Raw genomic sequence first — 17,013 nt, forward strand, 5'->3', positions numbered from 1 at the left:
TATTCTCACCTTGTAGGGTTTCTAGGTAACAAATATTATTATATGTGCTTATTTTCAAGCATGTGCTAGATTAGATTTACATTTTACACCAAGAAATTATTACAAGTTTTACATGCATGAGTTTATTGGTAGATGTGAATGAATTGGTCAAAATTTTATAGTGTTTAAGATTGTGATTCAACTCCTACCTCAATATATTATTTATCCTATTTATAGCTACATCAATCAATAATTGGTATTAGAGAATTAGTTCTCTAGGAGATGCTTAATTGCTTGGAGATTAGATCTTGGAGATGGAGGCACTAGAACTGGACAAGGTTATTAAAAAATAGGTGATTGATATCCAACTCATATTGGAAACACTTGAGAAAGCAAGACAAGATCTAGATGATTCCCTTAAAAGGAGAAAGCAAATTGTCATCCAGATAAAATAATTTTCCTACGAAGAAGTTGTAATTGAAGGACTATTTGAATCAATGAATCCAAATGAAAAAGAATTTGTAAATCTACTTAAAAAGTACAAACTCTTAAATAAACAAATAAGAATACTAAAAAGAGAACTTGAAATCCAATTAGTAAGACCATGTGAAGTGAATGACCAAAAGAAAAAAGTTGAAGAAGATAAAACTATGCCTAAAGAAGATAAAAGGGTAATGGGTAATAGATTTGAAAAAATGACATTAGATGTGTATAAGCTCACAAATACTCAACTAGATCTAATGAATCAACTAATTCTTGCGAATTAGGAATTGAATCACAAGGATGTGGAAATTGCAAATCTCAAATCATAGAACAACATACTAAATAATGAACTAAAAACTAAGAAATAATCTATGGAGAGATTCAAAAAATGAAAAGAGGTAATGAAGTACTTTTAAGAATTGATTAACTCATTTTAATGAGTTAGGATATTTATGTACTAAGCAAGGAGAATCATCTAGGAATGTTGAACTGAGGTATGCAAAGTCAAGGGAAAAACCTATTGGAAATATAAGAGGAGTAACTAAGAGGGGAGGGGTCAATTAGTTACTACTAAAATAAATCCTAGATCCCTTAGATATCAGTACAAAATAATTCTATGAGTGCTCGGCAAAAAAAAAAATGTTGTAGCTCAATAATATTGACGATGCTCAATAAACACTTATCATGAAAATTTTAAGATATTATCAATTAAGCTCAATATTCCAATATAAGAACATCCTTTATTAGTTGACCCGACTTAGTAGACATTAAGTCAAAAAAGATTTTCATGTGTTAACCAAGTAAAGCTCAGTCAAAAATACATATACACAAATTTATCTTGGTAACCAAGTGAGATCAATTAACACTAGTTCCATCTAGCATTCCTTCATCAACTAAATGAGCTCAGTTAACACTCATCTTCCATAGACTTTCCTTTGGCACCCGAGTGAACTAGGTAGAAATAATCTTCCAAACAGAACAAGCTCTGAAATGCTCGGTAGCTATAGAAAACTATCTTCAATGCCCGAATGAGATCAACATGTAGTAATTGATAATGATATGACATTTTGTATAACATCAAAGACAATACATAATTAATCAATTATTCCAACAATCTCCCTCTTTGGCATTGATGGCAACACAACATGTCATAATATAATGAAATTTTGTAGCAAGAATAAAGTAGGGAACATATCCTTTGTTTTATTTTGATTCTCATCCATGAGAACTCCCTCTATCAGTGTGAACTCTTTCTACCTTTAGTTTCTCCCTCTATTAGAAAAATTCTACAAAGTTCATTCTCCCTCTTTGACAATTATTCTCTTCCTTTTTGATATCTATTTATCAAACATTATATGATAGAAAACTTCTACCTTGGTTTCAACAAAATTTCTATGAGATATGAAAGTATACTTCTCCCTCTTTGAAATCTCATGCCAAAGACAATGATTAGTGAATATCAATGTACCTCAAGTACATATTCATTTACAATATTTCCTTGTCAATATTGTACCAACTAATTGATATTCAATATGGCTTTATTTGATGCATCACTAAACTTCATTTAGTGAACTTTAGATAGGGGAATGACCCCTAGCTTACCTCTTAGATACAAAAATGCATCCTTAGGTAATGGCTTGGTGAATATATTTCTAATTTGTTCTATTGAATTTACATATTCCAATCTAACTTCTTTATCTTGCACCAAATTTCTCAAGAAATGGTATTTTAAAGTAATGTGCTTTGTTTTGGTATGCATCACTAGATTCTTTGATATATTGACTACACTAGTGTTGCCACAGTATATGACTATTGGGTCCTCAATCTCTATCTTCGTACCTGTCATCAGATCTTTAAACCTAACAATGTTAGAATAATTGACTATTGCTACCATATATTCTACCTCTTCTATGGACTAAGAGATACAATTATGTTTCTTGCTTGTTTAAGATAGTAGTCTTTTATGCAGAAAGAATGCTCCACCACTAGTTCTTTTCCTATCATCAATACTTCCTACCCAGTCAACATCATAAAATACTTTTAAGTTTAAATTGCCTCTTATTTTGTACCACTTCAGTAACTTTTAGATATCTCATGATTCTTTTGATTTCCATCATGTAATTTCCTTTAAGATTTGCTAAGAATTGTGCCACCATACTAACTACTAATGAAATACTGGGCCTTGTGTGTACTACATACTACAATTTTCCAATAATTGATCTATAAATGGTCTAATCTACCTCTTTGGAATCTTCATTTTTGGAAAGCTTATGTGTAGTAGACATAGGGGTTCCAACTGGTCTTGAATCCTCAATTCTAAATTTCTTTAGTATTTCCTTCATATTTTTAGATTGAGTAATGTAGATACTATCTTTCTTCTATTGACTCTGTAATCCAACAAAGAATTTTATTTCTCCAAACATAGACATTTTAAATTCCTTACTCATTTCTTTTGAAAATGCCTTGCACAAGTCATCATTTCCTATGAATAAAGTATCATCAACAAATATGTTTGCCAAGAATTTTTTTTTCTCTAGTCCTTCTTTGATATACAAAATATCATTGTTGTTAGTTCTTTGAAAACCAATTTGTATCAAGTAGTTATGAAGTCTTTCATACCACGCTCTAGGAGCTTGCTTGAGTCCATATAATTCCTTGTGTAGTTTGTAGACCACGTCCTTTTTTCCAAGATCTACAAAACCTTTAGGTTGTTCAATGTGGACTTCCTCATCTAGAATTCCATTCCAAGATGCAAATTTTACATCCATTTGATAAACTTTAAATCCTTTGTGAGCTACATAAGCTACTAAATTTGTAACACCTTCTAATCTTGGAATAGAAGAAAAATTTTAACCATAATCAATACTTTCTTCTTGAGAATAGCCTTTACATACCAACCTTGCTTTGTTTCTAGATACCTTTCCACCTTCATTCAACTTATTTTTGAATACCCACTTTGTGCCAATTACATTTTTATTCTTGGGTCTAGGAACAAGAGTCCAAGTTTTGTTCTTCTCTATCTATTATATTTCTTCATTCATTACTTCAATCCAACTTTAATCATCCAAAGCATATTTAACATTTCTAGGTTCAAATTTAGCAAGTAAACATGTACCTTTCAATTTGCTTATTGTCATTGTTCCATCTAATTCGTCTCCAATGATCTAATCAGGTGCATGATTTCTTCTAACATATATTGCTAACATAGGTTCTTTGGATTTGGAGTGAGTATCACCAATTTTATCATGAACTTCAATATCAAGCTTAGGTCCCATTGTCTGTGACTCAAATCCATCAGACTCAGTTTTCTCTAGCGCAATAGCTTCTGACTCGACTCATTCAGACTTTGACTTTGTTTGCACTATCTACAACTCAAGATGTATTGGAGGTTTTAGGGACTCGAGAGGTGAAGCCTCTTTTCTTTCAAACAGATTTGGCAGGGTATTAGGTTTAAAGTTAAAAATTCTTCTATAATCCTCTAGCTCTTTGCTATTTTCTTCTTCACTTTTTTTTGCAAACTCATCAATTCTCACATGTGCACTTTCTATGATCTTATGAGTAAAAAAATTCAAACATTTTATGCTTTTCTTTTGTAGGAGTATCCTAGGAATATGCCTTCATCACCTTTGACATCAAATTTACCTTTCCTAGATTCCTTCAAGATGTAACATTTTCTACCAAATACTTTAAAGTAACTTACATTAGGTTTGTAGCCATACCATAGTTTATAAGGAGTTTGATTTGAGTCTTTCTTCAATTGAACTTTGTTCAAGATATGAATTGTAGTGCTGATTGCTTCCTTCTACTATTTGACTGCAACATTCTTTCCTATCATAATTGTTCCTTCACAATCAATGATTGATCTATTCCTTCTTTCAGCCATACCATTTTGCTGAGGTGTACTAGTGGTTGATGCTTATCTTATAATTCCATTTTCAATGTAGAAATAATTGAATTCATTAGAGATGAATTCATCACCTTTGTCTAATATCAAATATTTTAACTTCTTTCTAGTTTTTTTTCCTACTCTTGCTAGATACTATAATACCCCAAAATTGGCTCATTGCCATTGTACCAATTTTGGTCTATTTCTAATAATTTCAAAGTCCTATTCTAATAGGCAATTCTCATTCTGCTATTCGCTACTTGACTTAATTGTCAGATGTAGAAAACCCAAATCTACATTCATCATGCTTATTGTTTAATTCCTACAGTATTTGCTCATATTAGTCACATTAAATCTATTGATTAATATTTAATTTAATTATTAAGTATGTATACTTTAATTAAATTAAATTATATCCTAAGGCTAATGTACTATGGAATTAAATTTATTTAATTTAATAAATACGCCTATCTTAATTAATTAAATGTAATTATTTAATTAAATGGGAAAGGTATTTATAATTAATTAAAAGAAATTATTTAATTAAATGGGAAGACATTGCTGATTAATTAAATGAAGTTATTTAATTAAATAGAAAAAGTAATTATGAGAGCATATCTCATTTTATTAAATTAAATATCTCAACAAAATCTCTCTTCAGTTCAAAAAGGGAAATTTCCAGTTCACTATTGATCAAAAATGAGTTAAATCAGTTAACTCCTTTTTCTACTCAAATTAAAACAGTTAACTCCTTATTTTACTCAAATTAAGTCTGTTAACTCCCTTTAATTTGGGAATCTCCCTTTATGACTGAACCTCATCTTCAATCCTGACCGTTGGTTTGAATCAATCTCAACCGTTGATGGATTCCAGGAGAGTCTATTTAAGAGACCCTCATCTCTTCATTTTAGGAGGATGAATTGATTTGCTATCGAATTGCTATTCAAATTCATGCTCGTATTTACTTAAATTTCTTGCATACATTCTCATTCTTAGTTTAATCTCATTTTAGTTTAATCATGCATATGCTTAATCTAGTTTTCTTTATTTGTTCTTAGATTACATTGCATCTTTCATTTTTTAGATTAATCTGCATACTCATTTTTAGCTTAATTCTATTGTCAAATCCTTCGTTCTTAGAGGGTTTGGTTGCCTGCACCTTGATTCTGAGGATATTAATAGGCAAAATCCCTTTAGATAGAAGGCAACAGGTCGCTTTGCAGGGAAAATTTTGGATGAACAATCTAATGTTCATTCTGAGATGAATCCGTATGCAATGACTGTGTTGAAGTGTGTGTGATAGCATAGGCTTTATTTTCACATATACATTTCTAGCGCCCACAGTGGGGCTTGAAAATTAATTTTTTTGGCCCTTTTTTATTTTTTTTTAATCATTTTTTTGTTCTCTATCCGTACTGTTCTGTACAGATTCAGGAATCTTTGCATGAAACTATTCATTTTTGCACGAGGATCTAGAATCTTCGCATGAAGATTCTTTTTGCATCGCACGAGAAAGTTCTTCGATGCGCGAAACTTTGCATGAGACCTGTTTCTTCACACGATCTGAGTTTAATTTCACGTGAGCTGAATTTGATTTCATGCAGGCCGTAAAATTTCTTCGCATGGACTGTTAGGAATTTTGTGCCAAACTCTGCCGACAGAGGCAACTTTTTGCATTGATTTGTGTGTTTTTTGATTTTTTGGCTGACTGTTTGCAGTTTGTAATGTTTTTGTGTTTTCTAATTTTTTTGAACAGCATAGCAGCAGTTTGTGGGACAATGGGAAAAGTGTGCTAAAGTTTCCAGAAATAGGTAAAAATTTACTAAGCGCGTTGCGAGGATCACCAGGTAATCTTCATCAGCTGATAACACTTCATTTGGATCTAAAACAAACATCTTTCATGTTGAGCTTGTGTGTTTCCTTCTGTATTTTCATTTTACAACACATGCATAAATTGATACTAGGGTGTGATCTCTGTTAGTATTCATTTCGCAAGCTTAGTCTTTAGTGATAGATCTAATTAGCTATCTTGGGTTATTGGACTTGCTAATCTGTCGACCCCTCATTCCACCCTGTGGTTGCAAGCTCAACACCATGTTAAATAGGGGAGGGGTCTACAGAACATAAGCGTTAAAGGCTCCACAAGGCAACCCTTTTGTACTTTCTAGAACTCACTAATTTATGAGTTGTGGACTCATTTTGGCTTGTGTGAGGGGTTAAATGTTCCACATCTTTGGACTCACCTCACATTAGTTAAAGCATTAAGTGTACCACCTTGTGCTTTTTGATTACTTTTAGATAGATTTTCTTTCGAGAATTAACATCTATACACACATAGTAATTAAGCCCCCATGAACACTATTCATGGATCTTGAGGGAGTGGGTTCCTAGTGAAACTCCTCTCTAAGATGGATTCCTTGTAGGTGGGGAGGATACTTTGAGCATGTCATAGATAGATGAATCTTCGACTTGTTGATTAAGGCATCCTTTCTCCAAAGAGGTTGATAGATCATAGGAAGATGATATCATAGATCTTTAAGAGATAATCTTAGTTTAGCGTGTCAGATTAATCTATTTGTTTTGATTGGGCTAAAGGTGAAAAGGTGTCAAAACCTTGAATCTGGAAGCTAAGTCCCCTTGTGGTATACTATTGTGAGTCGGTCACCTTTAGAGAGGGTTAACCATAGCAGACAATCCCTCTATAGGGAAAAATGTAATGATGGAACCTCAAGCGGTAATAGCAATTTTTGCCATGGTAGTGACAATCGCTATATAAATATTCTTGTGGAAGAAATCTCCATGGGTGTGGTTCATTGTGGGTTGTCAGATCTCCCTAGTAGCTCTTGAAGATTAAGTTCTCAGACTGTGTCAAAACATCATTGCGCCAAGATTGGAGGTCACCACTACGAGTCATAAAAGTTGCAGAGTCAAACCATTACTAAATACCTTAGAGAAGCCAACTTTTATTTTCTAGGAATGTGTGCAATGATTGCAAAACTCTTTGAAAATGTACACAAATAGCTCTCTTAGGGATTAGCACAAACTAAGTCACTTGATTTTTCATGCACAAGGTTGCTTTTGCCCTTGTTCATTATTTTCAGATGTGCTTGAAATCACTTGCTTGCTATTCTACGTGCCTGTTTATCTGCTTGGTTATTGGATCGATCAAATTTTTTTTCAAAATCAGTCACTATTATGGAACTGTTCTATCCTTTTGCATGAAATCATTTTGGTCTCACGCGAAATCATTTGGCTCTCGCGTGAAGCCATTTTGCCCTCGTGCGAAATTAAAGTTCTGTTGCACATCTTCACACGATCCGGAAAACATTCTCGCATGAAATTAAAAAAACTGTTACTGATCTTTGCACGAGATAGAAACATTTTTGCGCGGCCCATAAAACTTCTTCAGGCTACTCGTAAAGGTTTTTCGAGCAAGATTTTGTATCAACATTTACAATCTAGGTCTTTTCTAGCTATTTGCGGCTTGCACGTTGTCCTTTTCTGCATCTTTTTATTGCTCTCTATTTGCAAACAGTCCTAAAACAGTGACACTTCACTTAACTAAAACTTGTGTCTTATACCTTGACTAGTCTCGTCTCATACGTAATCTTGGTCCTTGTCTTAATGCTTGTCATACTTTGTGCCGTAGTGTTCATAATCTCTAGCTGTTCTAGCCTTTAAATTAGACCATTTGTGCCTTAGTGAACAACATTCTTGCTACTATCTTGTCCTTTTTGAGACTCAATTTTAGTTTAGTCCTTGTCTAGGTTCTAGCTTCTTGTCCTTGCCTATGACTGTCACAACCAGAAGTGGCAACGTGTTTTATCCTGATAACATTAGATGTGGTCATGCTAGGGGTCATAATCACGGTAGAGGTAGCTTACCTTTCACTACGCAATCTATATCCAATTTGGCTAGTGAGGCATCTTCATGATCTTCCTCACCTACAAGGTCATCTCAAGTTCAATGAACATTTTCCAATTTGCAACAAGTTAGGAATCCTTTTTTCCAAAAGGATACTGAGATAGGTAGGAGTCCTACATTCTCAAACACAATGTATGATCCTTTCTCCACTGACCCTTTTGAAACACAATGTACGGAAACTAAACAAGTTCCTATAATGACTAATCGTGAACCTGAATGGGGTAGTCATAGTCGATATCAAGAAAAACCTAGGGATGACAAGGAGAAAGAGAAAGAAAATGACACTGATGAAGAACAAGAAGAGGTGGAAATCCTTCCTAAACACATAGCAAGATGTCGAAGAGACAAAAACTTTTAGAAGGTCATGGGAATCCTACTCAACGAAGAGAAAGAAAAGTACTTTCTCAAACTCACCCAAGAGGGAGCTAAACTGCCCACACATTTCAATGTGTAGACCATTATCACATGTGAAGAAGAAATTGAGACCACAAAACTCGAAAAACAACTAAAAATTATGCAAGACCAATTGGCTCAGATGATGCATGAGAAAGAGAAACCCAAAAAGACATACACATTGGACGCTCTTTGTTCATTTCCATTTGACAAAAGTATAAACATGTCGCCTTTCCCAAGAGGCATAGAACTACCCAAATATGATAAGTACTTTGGTATTACTGATCCCCAAGATCACTTGTAGGAATTTGGTGCTTTGTCTATGGATTTTATACACAATCAAATGTACCTCATGCATTTATTCCCTAGAAGCCTAGGTGGTCAAGCTTAGGAGTGGTTCTCACATTTACCTCCTGGTATCAAGATGTTTGACAAAATTGCTAATTTATTTATTTAGCAATATTCTCATAACATTCAACATCCTATAAATATCTGAGATCTATGCAACCTTAAATAGAAGGTTGGTGAGCCTTTTCTCACTTTCCTCCAACAGTGGAGACAAATTTATACTAAGTACTCCCATAAAATCCCAGAAATGGAGAAGCTTGACATTTTCATTGGTAACCTCATACCTGATTTCGGGTATAGAGTCCAACTACAAGGTCCATGTACCTTTGAAGACATGATTACATAGGCTATCTATATCGAAGAATTTATGGTCAAGAAAGGTGAGCTCACTCTTCAGAGAGACTCAAAAAAAGGTTCCACTTCCAACAGGGATAAAACCAAACATGTCAACAAGAACCTAGAAATCGTACATGATGGGGTTGTTGATAATGTCACACCAAAACCTGCTAAAGCAACATTTAATCTCACAGACTACTTCAAAACAACTAAAAGTATTGAGAAGCCTCCTCCTGACAATAAGACGTTTGGGAACAAATTGAGAAACTCATGGGCAGCACAACCCAAGCAAGATTATATGCCTTTAGGAGAACCTTTGGATGTGGTTTACAAAACATTGCTACAACACAAGCTTATCTCACCAATGGATAACCCTCATCCCTATGATCCAAAACCACGTCCACCATGGTGGAATGAGACCTAATTTTGTGAGTATCACCAAAACAAGGGACATAAAACCAGCAACTGTATAAACTTACGTCATAAAGTCCAGGACATGATTGATGCTGGTGAACTTGTGGTAGATGGACATAACAAAAACTCAGACCACAAGGCATTCAAAGAACCTTTCCCAGCCTATGAAAAAGGAGAGACTTCAAAACCAAAACCCTACAATAAGGTCAATTATACGTATTCCAATGATGACAATGTCATTCACATGGTTGAACCTGTAGATTTTGATTACTACAACGTTATTACCATAAAGGGAAAGCAAGATAATGATAAACCCAAGACACCATTTATCTTGAGAGGCCCTACTTCCAATAACATGGATAATGCATCTTAACAACATTGTGCTAATGGTATTACTCGCTCTCATGCAAAGTTGGTGGTCAAAGGCCCTACACCTCCTACTTCAAATCTTGAACAACACAAGGACAAAGCCCTTGCTGGTCCATCCAGTAAAGTTGCAAAACACACGACGAACTTTATTGCAACCAGTTATAGTGTCCTAGATCAATTGAAATGAACCAATGCTCACATTTCCATATTTGCGCTGCTTAAAATCTCACCTGCTCATAGGAAAATTCTAGACAAAGCCCTCACTGAGGCAAACATTCCTTAAGATCTTGCTCTTGAGAAATTTCAATCTATGGTAGGTCACTTGACCTCACCTCATCTTATGACCTTCTCCGAGGAGGATGACAACTCACTGAATCACCCACACAATCAGCCTCTACACATTGAGGTTATGATCCACCAGACACATGTTTGTTTGGTACTCATTGACAATGGCGCTGGCCTAAACATTGTTTCTGCTGCTCTGCTTAGACAATTGGATTATTCTGAGGACTTTGTTGATCCTCGATGAAAGATCACTATTAAAGTGTATGATGAAGTAGAAAAAAAGTCACTAGGTCTTGTGACTTTACCAATTCGCATCAGTCCTATCAAAAGGGATGTCACCTGTCAGGTACTTGCCATTCCCTTAGCCTACAACATTCTGTTGGGATGGCCATGGATACATGAGATGCACGTTGTACCATCCACATACCACCAATGCATTAAATTTCTGTTTCATGGCTCTAAAGTTACTATTCCTACTACTACTAGCTACACTTACAATATGCTCAAAGCTGCTGATTCTTTCGTTCCTGCTAACCGTGAGTCTACTGATTGTCACAAAAATAAGTTGAAACAAATTGAGTAGTCATTTAAATTGAAAGAAACTGGTATGGGAGAGTAGCACATGGAACCAATGTTGTCATTAACATCTATTCCAGAGTCCCCTCAACATTTTGGGAGACCCTCAGTAGCAAAGAAGCCATTCATGTTGATACCTCAAACCAAGTTTAATGGCTCTTTTGTCAAAGCTACAGTTCCCTTAGAAGATGAAAGCGAAAACAAAGCCATTGCTACATGGCTTTACAAAGAAGAGTCTCTAGTAGACCTAATAGAACAAGCTCAAGAAATCACTCCTAAGAAGTATGGACTTGGTCTTAAGCTTATGAAGCGTTTTGGCTACAAGGGAACTGGCCCTATCGGGTGCAATAACAATGGTTTAATAGATCCTATCAAACCAACAGCTCGAAGCAACAGTGACACAATTGGCCTAGGGTTCAAGAAGGTCCCTTTCCATTTGGGATCCAATAAATTCATACTTGTACCTGAGAGTTCATCTGAAAATGAGTCACAATCTAAGTTAGGTACTTGAGAGGAGGAATCTGATGATGAGGATGCTTACCCTCATCCTATTCCTTATGACCTTGCTAAATTCTTTGTTGAGCTGGATGACTTTGTGCCACGTGTTAGCACTATGGATGATACTAGTGATTCTTCTAAGGACAATGCTGAGCAACTCAAACATCATTCAGAAAAGGGAGAATCTAGTAAGTCATGCCATATTGAGTATTTGTGTAAGAATCCAGAGGCTGAAGGAGAGTATGTCTGTATCACTGTTGACGAGTTCTATAGTCTCTCACCATGTAGCACCGATTCTCATGAATATGAATTTGACAATCTTTCAGAAGTGACTACTAATAAAGACATTGACCAAGTGCATGTCTATGAAAATCAAATCAAAGTGAGTGAAACATCTAGGGATAGGTCACACGGGTTTGATCCTACTAGTGTCCTAGAGTCATCAATTACTAACCTTCGTACTCTGAGATGTTTGAATACACCTATCGGTGAGGTCACCATAGGTCTCGAATTGCTGGTCCATGCATTTAATGACTATACTGTGAATGCAATTGAACCAACCACTACTCTCTCACTTGCACATCTTGAGCTTTAGATTGGAACCCCAATGCATCTAACGAAGTCCCCATGTTCCAGAATGACTATGCTCTTGCCTGTTACCTAAATTCTATCAAACCTATAACATCTTCCAACAATGAGCAGAGTATCAACATGACTGAGGCCGACATCAAATATCTTAGTCACATAATTAAAAGGAAAAAATGCAAGAGGTCCAATGGTGAAAACCACATTGTGGCAGTGTCGGATCCAAAAAAAGTAAAAACAAAAGATGTATCCAAGGCTGAAAACCTCTCTGAGGCACCCACGGATGAGATATTTGATGTCCTTCCCAGTCGCTTTTAGGAGAGATCATCAGTGCTAATAGAGCCAACACAGCCGATTAACTTGGGCACAGAAGAACATCCTCATGTGATACATCTGGCTCAGTCATTGTCAACTGAAGAAAAGGAATAATTCATTGCCTTTTTCAAGGAGAAGAAAATAAATTTTTCCTGGACATATTTTGACATGCCAGGATTGGATCCTGATCTTATCATGCATCACTTGTCCATAGCACAAGGCGTAAAACTAGTTAAACAGAAGCTTTAGAAAATGCATCCTCATGTTGCATTGCTAGTCAAAGCCGAATTGGAGAAACTTCTAAAGGCTGGTTTCATTCATGCAATTGATTATGCTGAATGGATATCCAATATTGTCCCTATGTCCAAGCATGATAAGTCTATCAGAGTTTGTACAGACTTCTGTGACCTTAACTTGGCATGTCCTAAAGATGATTTTCTGCTCCTTAATATTGATATGATCATGGACATGATGGCTGGCTATGAGATGTACTCACTTATGGATGGTTTTTCTGGATACAATTAGATAAAAATTGCACCAGAAGATCAAGAGAAAATAGCTTTCACATGTGCATGGGGAACCTTTTGTTGGAATGTGATGCCATTTGGTTTAAAGAATGCTGGAGCTACATATCAGCAGGTTGTTACTACAATTTTCCATGACATGATGCATAGAACTATGGACGACTATGTTGATGATACTTTGGTCAAAAGTGCTAAATGCAATTTACTCATTTGCAAGATTTGGGACCAATCCTAGATTGTATGGAAAAGTTTAGTCTTCAGCTCAATCCTAAGAAATGTGCATTTGGTATTACATCAAGAAAATTGTTAGGATATATTATTTCTACAAAAGAAATTGAGGTAGATCTAGAAAAAGTACAAGCAATAATGGCCATGCCACCACCTCAAAAAATTAGTCATATGAGAGGACTACAGGAAAGGCTTCAATCTATTTGCAGGTTCATTTCACAATTGGTAGATAAATCACAACCCTTCACAAAGACCTTACATAAGGGTGTGAAATTCAATTGGAGCCAGGATTGTGAGCAAAGCTTAACATAGATTAAACAATATCTTGTCAATCCACCAATCCTGATGCCTCCTATGCATGGGAAGCCTTTGCTTTTATACATTTCAGCCACTGAAACATCTTTGCGAATCCTATTGGCTTAGAAAGACAATGATAACAAAGAAAGAGCTATTTATTACTTGAGCCAAACTTTGGTCTCTTATGAGAAAAATTACAGCATTATTGAGAAGGCTTGCTTGGCAGTTGTCTTTGCTTCCCAAAAGTTGAGACACTACATGCTTGCCCACACTACATGGCTTGTGGCTAAAATAGATCCATTAAAGTATTTTCTCAGTAAGGCAGCTCTCACAGGAAGATTGGCTAAATGGGTCATGATACCAAGTGAGTTTGACATCCAATATGTTGAACGCAAAGCTATAAAGCGATAGGAAATTGTAGGCCAGCTAGCCGAGGCACCCATACAAAGTGTTCTACCAATAAATATTGATTTTCTAGATGATTCAATTCTAACACTCACTCATCATACATGGGTTATGTTCTTCAATGGATCCTTCACACAACAAGGATCAGGTGCTAGATTACTTTTCATCACACCACAGAGATACTCATTGCCCAAAGCGTACAAGATTATGTTTCCTTGTACAAATAACATTACTGAATATGAAGCTTTGATCAATGGTATGAAAATTGCAGCTAAATGGAGAGTAGATCAATTGGATATCTTCGGTGACTCTCAGCTTGTCATCAACCAAGTAAATGATGTGTATCAAACAAAGGATGAAAAACTAATTCCTTACAAATGCATGGTTGATGACTTGATGAAATATTTTGCACATATCACCTTCCAACAAGTTCCATGTGAAGATAATAAAGTAGCTAATGCCATGGCCACTCTGGCCTCCCTTCTACAAATGCCAGAAAATGATCTACGACACGAGTTCTTGGTGGAAGCGTTACACTAGCCAGCCTATGACACACCTGATTCCAAGATGATCTGTTCTGTTATAGGACAAGAATCATCTCGCTACCATCACATCTATTCCTACCTTTGTAATCAAACCATTCTGGAAGGTCTAACCTAGAATCAGAAACGTTACCTAATTCGTAACGCTTCACATTATGTCATTATTGGTGACGATCTAGGTATGAGAGGTCTCGACGGAACACTCCTTAGGTGTTTAGAACCTGATGAGTCCAAATGCACACTAATTGACGTTCACGAAGGAATTTTTGGATCTCATTCCTATGGCCTAACACTAGCTTGCAAAATTCTTCATGCTGGTTACTACTGGCCTAAAATGGAGCAAGAAGCTATTAAATATGCTAGGTCCTGCAAACAGTGTCAGCTACATGGGAATCTCATTCACGCTCTAGCTAGAGAGTTGATTCCCTCTACTAAAACATGGCCATTTCAACAATGGGCCTTTGACTTGGTGGGACAGATTCACCCAACCTCTTCTAATGGACATAAGTTCATTATCACCACTACAGATAATTTCACAAAATGGGTAGAGGCAGTCCCTCTCAGAATTGCTGATGGAAAAACTGTAGCACTTTTTATCACAAACTACATCATCTGTAGATACGGTATACTATCCTCAATCATTACTGATAATGGAGGATAGTTCAAAAATAAAGATCTTAAGGAACTATGCAAGAAATTCAAGATCACACAACATTGGTCTTCCATTTATTACCCCTAGGGTAATGGCCAAGTTGAGGCATCCAATAAGGTGATCCTCAAAATTCTTCATCACACAGTCAACAATTCAGGGAGAGACTAGCATCTCCAGATCAATCCAACCCTGTGGGAATATAGAACAAGCATTAGAACTCCAATGGGCATGACTCCTTTTGCGTTGGTATATGGGGTGGATGCTATGCTTCCAATAGAAGTCGAGATTCCTACCTTGAGAATCTCTATGAAAGGCCTTATCACCGATGATGACTATAGGATAGCTCGGCTTCAAGAGCTTGTATTACTGGATGAACGACGATAAGTAGCCTATGATCATCTATGAGTATATCAACAAAGAATGGCATGAAGCTTCAATAGGAGAATTAGGCCACGTGACTTCCAACTAGGCGATCTCGTCCTGAGAGAGAATCCTAAGAATCAACAACAACAAATGGAAAAGGGAAAGTTTGAACCAAACTGGCTAGGTCCTTACATAATTATTGCAGTATATGGATCTGGCGCCTATCAACTTTCCACAACCAAAGAAGAAGTGCTTAAAGAACCTATAAACACTCTCCACCTAAAGCGGTTTTACAATTAATTCAATAATTTGGCAAGCTCTCTGTGAAAACCTAGCAATAGGCGCCTTCGTAACACCTAAAAAAAATAAAATTTAAAAAACCTCAAAAATACCAAAAAAATCAAAAAGAGAAAAATACAAAAAAATTGAAAAAAAAGAAAAGAAAAGTGCCATTGGTGAAAACCTGGAAATAGGCATTATGGTAGCAAAAAAAGGAAAAACTTGCCACGAAGGTGAAAACCTGGTAAACATTCACCTCTTGTTCTCAATGCTCCATCTTGCACTGCATCTTCTAGCTATTCTATACAGTTGCTTTCATGCCTTTGCTTTCCTACTTCCTACTCATGTATCCATGGATTGAGTCTTGTCACAGCTCAGGGGCATTCCCCCTTTAGTGTCACTCTTTTTGAGATTCTCCTCATAGAATCTCCTTCGTGACAGTCACTAGTCATTCTAACTATGTCTACCTACTATCTTTAGTGTCACTCTTTTCGAGATTCTCCTCATAGAATCTCCTTCGTGACAGTCACCAGTCATTTTGACTGCATCTACCTACTGTCGTTAGTGTCACTCTTTTCAAGATTCTCCTCATAGAATCTCCTCTGTGCCATTCACCAATCATTCTGACTGCGTTTGCCTACTACTGCCAGTGTCACTCTTTTTGAGATTCTTCTCATAGAATCTCTTTCACAATGGTCACCAGTTGTTTCAGCTATGTCTGCCTATCGTTGCTCGGGTCATGTCTCAAGATTCCTTTATCGAAGATATCTTTTGCGTCAGTCACCAATCATCCTAGCTGTGTCTGTCTATTGTCGCTTAGTCCTTCTTAGGTTCTTCATCATGAAGATTCCTCTTTGACCTCAGTCACCAGTCATTCTGACTATGTCTACCTACTGTTGTCACCCTACAGAAGAGATTTCTTTCTTACATGTTCTGGACATTGACACTTGACATCAATCCCGAAAACATTGAACTCAAAAAAAAAGAATGATATATTTGTTTGGATATGCTGAGCATTTTCTTTGTTTTCTTTGTTTTGCTTTATCATATCTCCTTGAGCAACTCCATGATGTCATCTTCGACTAGATAAGTAATGACTACAGGCATGATCTTTTTCTTTGCTTTCTGTTTGCGGTTTAGTTCTAATAAGTTGATCTATTCCTATAAGAGGGGTGTCCACTATAAGAGCCTCCATCTCGTATTGGATGGCCGTGTGTACCTCGACTCCTTTTATATAGATACATCAATGACATTGGTTCTTCTCCTTGTTTGTTGAAGTGAACTCTTCATGCTATAGTGCATACTGATACTCATCCTATTAAGTGAACATGC

This window comes from Cupressus sempervirens, chromosome 1, assembly GCF_028749045.1.
Source record: "Cupressus sempervirens isolate cs-2001-9-10 chromosome 1, ASM2874904v1, whole genome shotgun sequence".
NCBI lineage: Eukaryota > Viridiplantae > Streptophyta > Pinopsida > Cupressales > Cupressaceae > Cupressus > Cupressus sempervirens.